Raw genomic sequence first — 8,557 nt, 5'->3', positions numbered from 1 at the left:
GTAATTCTGTCAAAATAATATTTTTTTTATATCTTTATCATTACAATTTTCTCTCTGCTCCACTCACAACTAATTCAACAAATATTAACAAATAAATAAGAGCAAAAAAAGTTTCCCCAGATTTACAAAAAGAATCATTACATTTTCTCTCTCAATAACACCACCATATAATTTGTTAAATTTCATCACATAATTTTAGGGGAAGGTTGAGAATGTCATTCCTCCATCTCCATCTTTATAATAAAAAAAACACTATATTTCTCTTTTGTTTAACGAAATAATATTTTTATACTCTTATCATTACATATTTATATCTCTTCTACCTACAACAAATTCAAGATGTATTAAAACATAAACCGGGACAAATGTTTTCCCCAAATTTAAAAAGAAAACGTTAATTTTTCTCTCTTCTTCACTTAAAACCACTTTTAACCATATCTTATAGTTTACAAAAAAGCTCTCACAAAATTATAAAAGATGGGTTGAGAATGCTCTAAGTTCTGATATGTTTATATCATCGTGTATCAAGGTCAAAACGCGTTAAAAAAACAAAATATTAATATTTGAAGCATTTGTGGTTTTAGTAGCACCCACATAAAGGTAGTTGTGGCCCGTTATTGAGAATTTGTGGTCCTTGTTTGCATTCATTTGGAAGAAGGAAACTTGTTATGGAAAAGAAAAATAAGGAATATGTCCATTCAATCTTCAAAATAATTGTTCAAAGCTTTATGCATATTATTTGGTTCTTGATAAGACGTACAAAACTTTGCCCACGTATCTTTTGGTAAAAACGAAAAAAAAAAAACAATCATATTCAATCTCGTGACAGATTTATTATTCTACGAGAATAATGGTTGAAGAACAGATTAATAGAATTTTGGAATTTTTAACATAATATTACGTCAACGTTTTAAGCATAATCCTTTATGGGCCATCACTTGATAACATAATGTAATAGTTTCTATGGGAGACTAGGCAAGTAGGTGACTTTCACTAGTTAGATTCTTGAACTGAACGTGTTTTATCTCACCGCATTGTCGTGCCTTCGAGCGAGTGTTCACGAGCGTTGCCTAAGGTGGGGTGTTTTCTCGGATCGAAAGACGAGTGTATCCCAATGTGATGAATTTAGACATTAACCATTTAAAGGATTCGTTGACCGTAAAAAAAATTTGTCATATGTAATATAACATGTTTATCCTTTATAAATCATAAGAAAAACATTGGAAAATAGTTTCTTAACTAATTACAACTATCTAATATAATGGCAGATGAATAGAATAGTATTACTACATTTTTTTAACAGTCTAGTATCACTTACAAGAAAACCGTACCTTCACTGACGGAGTGAATGTCGTTGGAAAGGATCGTTTGAAATATACCAACGAATCCAACATAAAACCAATTTTTAAATAGTCGTTAGTGATCCATCCCGTTATGATAACATAATTCAATTTATGTAAGTTGAACAGACCATAAGATGTTTTAAACCATTCGCAGTGGTTCATCTACCTTTACCATTAACTAAACATTATTATTATCTCTAAATTTTTCATCTCGTAAAACCTCCCACGTTTCATTTTCACTATCTATCTAAATGGTAGTTTCTTATTCATTCATATGGTCAAGTTATTCTACAAAGTGAATAAAAATTAGAAGAATGAGAATAATTGTTAGACAAAAATAAAACCCTAAAAATAATGAAAAATTAATAAAAAAATCATAACTTAAAAGTTAATAAAAAAATGAAAAATGTAAAAGCGTAAAAATATTTCCACCGTCTTCCTGGTTCTAAAAAAATCTCGAAAAAGATACAATGTTGAGGAAAAAACATCATCGTGTCTTTCTATTTATCATTGTGTTTTGTGTTTATTTTCGTTATTGATTGTGTGTTTTTTCTTGGTATTGTGTTATATTACCAGTGCCGGCTCTGAGAAGGCAGAGTTTTTTTGAGCCAAAGGTGAAATTTTTTTGCGACATATTTTGTTCGGCATTGTGTTATATTTTGCGACATATTGTGTCGTTTTTATTTATCCTTGTGTTGTTTGTTTATTTTCGGCATTGTGTCTTTTCATTGTTTTTTTAACGAGAATGACGGAGGAAACATTGTGTTTTTTTATTTATTTTTTCGTTTTTTATTTATGTTTTGAGTTATGATTTTTTAATTATTTTTTTGAATTTTTTGTTGAGGGATTATTTGTGTGACTACAATCAATCTCATACTTCTCGTTTTTGTCTCTCTTTGTATTTTAATTTTACCTTCTTTCTATATTTTTTTTTCTTTTCTATTACTTAAGCTTGCAAACATTTATAAAGATTGATATAAAGAATTAATAGCAAATTTTTATATGTAGATTCACTATATAATATATTAAATTTTTGATTTTTTTTAGAATGAGATGTATGAATAATTTAAATAGTTTGTAACTATTTTATATAATATTTTTTCTTCTGAATTTTGAGGTGAATATAGAATAGACTCCAATATAAGGGATCATCCAAATTCCAAAGTAGTTAAATAAGGTCTTCTGAAAAATCACATAAAAGTCCCTCATTAGATCAATTTGTGGATTAATGGAGATGCTATGTACAAGTTATGTTTAAGAATCTAAAAAGGTAAGAGAAAGACTATGGTCGATGTTACGAGCAAGTCACTAATTAATCATCCAATAGTCTTTTAAGTTACGGGGTCCAACCAAAAACAACAATTCTGATGTCAATATCATGATTCGACCATGGATTGTTCGTACTATCTTTTACTGCTTTACAAAATCAAATTCAAACGGAAAAACTTAGCTCATTTCAATAACGATTAAACAATACGTGCAACTTATGAAAACGTTGAAGTCAAGTAACACAATAGTCATAAATTTATGTCTTTTTGTAAAACAAAAATATTTTAAGCAATTCAAAGTTTCTATAAATAACTAGAGTTTTACAAACATGAGATTTTATACGAAGACAAATATCTTTTTAAGGAATCTTATCTAAAAGTAGTAATTTCAATTAAAAAAAGTCAAGAAATTATTTTGACATAAGAAAGTTGACATCGACTACTTTTTCCTTGATGCAAGAAAATACCTCAAGTATTAGGGTTTTGAACTTTTGATTATTTCCACTCTCTTTGTAGTCAAACCATACTCTTTTAATTTGATTTTTTCTTTATTTAAAGGTAAGAAAACCCGTTAGGAAGGAAGACGTGTTTTTCTCATTTATCAAGTACCTCAAATTTCATCAATCTTGTATTAACATTGTCATTTACACTCTTAACTATCATAAAACATCTTAATCATAGACAACATTTCTCTCATAGCTTAAGCCGGCGTGTTATTTGGTAGGCTAATTTAGCCAAATGATCTACGTAGAATTGCGGTCTAGTGAGGTGGATTAAGCTAATTTAATTTACGCTGGTGCGTGAGGGGGAGACTATCACGCAAGATGGCCTCATGCACACCGCCGCCGGTCCCCCATCACGCGTGATGGGGGGGTTGTGAGTGATAGCCATCACGCAAGTGAGGGGGTGTTTATCGAGATGAATATGACCGTTGGGCTCCCTTGGGAGGGGGGGGGGGGGTTAAATAAAAAAACAAATAACCAATATAAAACCAAAACCAAAACATAAACCAAATCCAACTCAAAACACTCTCAATCTTCCCCTTCATTCACAACAAAAGAATATGGAATTTCCGAAATACTTGGTTCCTTTAGACACCGATAGCTCTTCGTATTCGGACGATGACATTCTCGAATGGTTCCCATTGTTATATAACGAACTTGAAGGCCCAAGCCATCCAAAGAAAAAAATGGTGGAGTGTGATCGTATACATGCCCACGAAGTGCTAATGAACGACCATTTTGTGGACGAGCGGAAATAAAATAACGAGACGTTTAGGGAACGCTTTCGTTTGCCGAAATCTTTATTTTTAAAGATTGTAGCCGACGTCAAAACAAACGAAGAATGGTTTCAAGAATCTTACAACGCGAGGGGCAAACAAAGTTTTACGGCGCTTCAAAAATGCACATCCGCTATTCGTCAATCAGCGACAGGTAACTCACCCGACCAATTCGATGAATACTTACAAATGTCTGAGAGAAATTCACGTGAATGTCTACAATTCTTTTGTAACGCGATTATAAAATTGTATGGCAAAGAGTTTCTACGAAAACCAACAAGACACGGCATTACACGTCTTTACGCCTCGCACGAGGCTAGATGGCATTTTCCAAGGATGCTCGGTAGCATCGATTGTACATATATCGAATGGAGGAATTGTCCACGAGATTTGCGAGGGGCGTATGTTAAGTGTGATATCAAACGACCGACCATCTCACTAGAAGCGGTTGTGTCAAATGATTTATGGTTTTGGCATTCTTATTTTGGTGTTCCCGGCTCAAACAACGACATCACTGTTCTGTAAACATCACCATTGTTTCAGAGCGTAACAAATGGTACCGCACCTTTCTGTCCGTATTTTGTCAACGGGAGATATTACAGACGTGGCTACTATCTTGTCGATGGTATCTACCCACAATGGTATGTTTTTGTGAAAGCCTTTTCGTTTCCTGTCGAGACCAATGAAAAGGCGTTCAAGAAGTTGCAAGAATCGGCAAGAAACGATGTCGAGAGAGCTTTCGGTGTTTTAAAGGGTAGATGGTGCATACTTAGTTGACCGGTTCGTGCAATGAAAAAACCACGATCTCTAGCTACGTGTATGCATGCATTATATTACACAATATGTTAATAAAAAAAGATGAAAATGCAATTTCTCGAGATTGGGTACCGGACCCTCCTACTCAAGTTCCTGTTCCCGATGATGTCTAATTAGACTTGCGGGATGAAGATATTTACCATCGGTTGAGATGAGATCTAGTTGAGCTTATAGGTTCTTTAGGTTTGAAATTTCCGGATTCAGACGAGTAGTAGACGTTTATTGTAACTTTTATTTTTAATTCTAATTTTTAAGTTGAATTATATTCTAGTAAACTATTGTTTTTATTTTTTAAGTTTTAGTAAAATATTGTTTTTATTTTTTAAGTTTCAAAAAAAAAAACACAAACAACAAACCTATCACACACACCACATCACACCACCACCCTTACCAAATTCCATCAAAATATGATAGATTTTGGGTTGGTGATGTGACACATCACCATTAGGTGTGATGTGTGAGGAGATTTGCACCACCCCTCCCCCCTAAGCTTTACTCTAGAGATGTGCAAATGATATGGGATATCGGTATCGACTTTTTTAAGTTTTAGGATTATTTGACCTTTTCCATTGTTTTTTTTGTTGTTGTTTGTTTAAAACAATGATTACCTTTAAATGGTAGACTAGAAAAGCAAGAGTATTTAGGAGGTGTTTGGGTGAGTTTTTAGAACTTGCTTAATTGTTTGTTTGTTTGTTAAACAACAAAATGTGTTTGATAAAGCTCATTCAAAAATTTCAAATTGAAGTTTTTTAAAAATTATTTATTTTTACTTTATAAGAATCAATTAAGAAAAAAAACATTTTTACCCAAACACCCGAATATTTTTGGAAAAAATATGGTCAAATGTCAATTTAAATAATGAAGAAAACGGAAAAAGAAAATTTAAAAAGTAAACTTTTTTCCGCCATTAATTCCACAAGAAGTATATGTGCTTCTTCACCTACTTGTCTGCACTTTCATCATCACCATCTCTCCTCTCTCTCTCTCTCTCTCTCTCATGATGGTGGTTTAAACTTTAAAGTTATCAAATTTATTATAACCAAATTCGAGCAGATTATTTTCTGGGTAAAATGGTGGTCATAACCCAGGATATGATCAAGCAATTCTAGACTTTAATGGAATCAGGTAGCTCACTCTTTTATTCTTTCTTTCTTTCTCTAATAAGTCAATTTCCTTATTATTATTTTTATTATTTTCAAATCTGTTGTTGCAGCTGATGAGCCACTCAAGATCACATTCCAGGTTCCATTCTTGCTATACCAAGATCCCCTTTTGATTCCCAATTTTCTTTTTTTATAAATTGAATGCACACCAGGTGTTTGATTAAATGTCTTATACCCAATTACCCATTCACTCTCTTTACTCACTGCTAGTTTGATTTCATCATCATAGGGTTATTGTTACATTGTGATATTTATTTCCAGAATTTGCATCGAGGGTATCCAACCGAGACTGCCATCCGGTTTCTTAAAGCAAGAGATGGGAACATATTCAAAGCTCATAACATGGTTAATTACTTCAAACTCATTTCCGTCGAAACTTATTAGATCCCTCTGCTGATGAATCTTGTCTTTTCAGCTGGTTGACTGTCTGAATTGGAGGATCGAAAATGAGATCGACAAGATATTATCAGTGAGTTCTGTTTTTTTAGGATATTACATGTTTTAATGTTATCAACAGTTCAACATTATTAACTTTCTGCTTATGTTTGCAGAAACCGATCATTCCCTCTGAGTTTTATAGATCGATCCGTGACTCGCAGCTTATAGGGTTGTCTGGTTACACAAAAGATGTATGCTTTTTGTTTACTTTGTGTTTATTTTTTGCGATTTTCTGGATTTATAGACACCAATGTGATCTGGATCAGAACTGATGATTCTTTGTTTTCTTGAAAATTATTTAGGGGCGACCCGTTATTGCTATTGGTGTAGGGCTTAGCACATATGACAAAGCATCTGTAAGCATCTGTTTATACTTGGTTTTAGATGTAATTATACGAAAGATTCGCGCGAGATTTTGATTTTTGGATGTAACTTTAATACGAGTGATTGGTAAAGTGATCATGATTAGGGTTAAAAAATCAGCTTTGAAGACACATGTAAGAGGTGACAGTAGGAAAACCTGATCATTGAGATAAATGTAGAATTGCCTACCTATCTATCCAAGATTCCTAGATTCAGATGATTAATTATTAAATTATTATTCTTCAAATCGCGCTAAATACTTTGAAAACGCGTGTTTATTCATCCCCTGCATTTTTTTGTTGTTTTTGAAATTGATCATGATGTTTCTTGATGTCTTTTTTTCTGATTTTAGGCTCAACACTATGTTCAATCTCACATCCAGATAAACGAATACAGAGACCATGTGATATTGGTAAGCTCAAATTATGATTATAATTTAAAGTTTCGACTGCATAAATCTCCAGTAACTTGTCAAAAAAGCTAACTCATATTCTTATTGTAGCCGTCTGCAACAAAAGAGTTTGAGAGACACATATCCACCTGTGTCAAGGTTTTGGATATGACTGGCCTCAAACTCTCACAACTCAATCAACTCAAGGTTTTGAATAAAGTTTCCATTTTTATCTTTATTATATTTCAAGAAACCTGTAATAAAACTTCTACGGTTTTTGGTTCAATTCATTGCAGTTGTTGACAGATATATCTAGTATTGATGACTTAAACTACCCAGAGAAAACAAATACTTATTATATTGTCAACGCGCCGTATGTATTTTCAGCATGTTGGAAGGTTTGCCATTTCTCTTTAACATTGATTAAAGATCCCGCGTTTTCGATGTACACGTTTAAAGTTTGAATATTTTCAGGTTGTGAAACCTCTTTTGCAAGAAAGAACAAGAAAGAGAGTTCAGGTGCTTCAGGGTTGTGGTAAAGATGACTTGTTGAAGGTAACATCAGTGGATGAAATTAAACGCTTCGTGTGTAAAACCGCATAATGTTTTTAACAAAGCCTGTATTTGTTTGAAATGTGCAGATAATGGATTATGAATCTCTACCCCATTTTTGCAGAAGACAAGGGTCTGGATCATCAAAATATTCCAGATGCTCAACGGGTGACGATTGTTGTTTCTCATTGGACCATGAGTTTCACCAGCAGCTCTATAATTACATGAACGAGCAAGCTGCAGGTGTTGAGCCGCAACCCCTGTCAAACTAGGGTCGGTTCGTGTTAGTGTCTCTGAACGTGACCTAACAGGTTGTATAATTGTTCAAACTATAGAGACTGAGCTTTATAAGGTGGAGAACCAGAATCGGTTTGCTGATGGATAAAATAATGATATCAAGATATATGGAAATGGACATCAAGCGAAACGCATGCGTAGCAGCTGGTGATGATTATTATCAGATATTTTGTAACTTCCTGTTATAAGTTTATAAACTTGTCGTTAGTGACAAACAAGACAGCAAAGTGGTCCTTTTGACCTCAGGAGTCAAATATAGAGACTGAACAATGAAGCACAATGAAGTACGAGTATCAAACGTACCATCTTCATTGCTTACTTCTGGAGCGTTTTGTTGTCATGTACTTGTATGCTTGAAATATATATTCTTTTTATATTCATGTGCTTTTTTTGTTTTGTTATATTAAAAATGTAACTACCTGAATGATAAAACAATTTGTTAGGTAGATTATGTTATCAGTTTTTTCAGTAAATGTGAAAACAGGTAGAGCTAAATTCTATCTTAAGCTCAAGTTTGATTTGTTTCAAATACTATTGATGAGAATTTTTTCAAGCTGAAGCCTTTCTGGCTCAGTTTAGCTTATTTATCAACTATCTGTTTTATGTTTAATTGTTTATAGTTGTCAGGTTCAGGAAGGAACTCAAAA

General features: G+C 33.1%; 1 pseudogene across 1 annotated transcript; it reads left to right on the top strand.

The window, feature by feature from the left end:
- The first annotated feature begins 5,688 nt into the window (after positions 1–5,688).
- LOC143593179 (phosphatidylinositol/phosphatidylcholine transfer protein SFH2-like) lies at positions 5,689–8,276 on the top strand (annotated as a pseudogene). The gene is made up of 11 exons (XR_013146053.1): positions 5,689–5,831; positions 5,920–5,948; positions 6,131–6,214; positions 6,285–6,338; positions 6,421–6,498; positions 6,610–6,663; positions 7,023–7,082; positions 7,173–7,268; positions 7,358–7,459; positions 7,536–7,616; positions 7,703–8,276. The product of XR_013146053.1 is annotated as a phosphatidylinositol/phosphatidylcholine transfer protein SFH2-like (transcript).
- The last annotated feature ends 281 nt before the right edge of the window (positions 8,277–8,557 follow it).

This window comes from Bidens hawaiensis, unplaced genomic scaffold (assembly GCF_021521415.1).
Source record: "Bidens hawaiensis isolate Kalapana, Puna unplaced genomic scaffold, B.hawaiensis_p1.1 tig00041767_1, whole genome shotgun sequence".
Lineage (NCBI taxonomy): Eukaryota > Viridiplantae > Streptophyta > Magnoliopsida > Asterales > Asteraceae > Bidens > Bidens hawaiensis.
The sequence above is the reverse complement of the archived record's forward strand: the minus strand, read 5'-3'. Positions and strand labels throughout refer to the sequence as shown.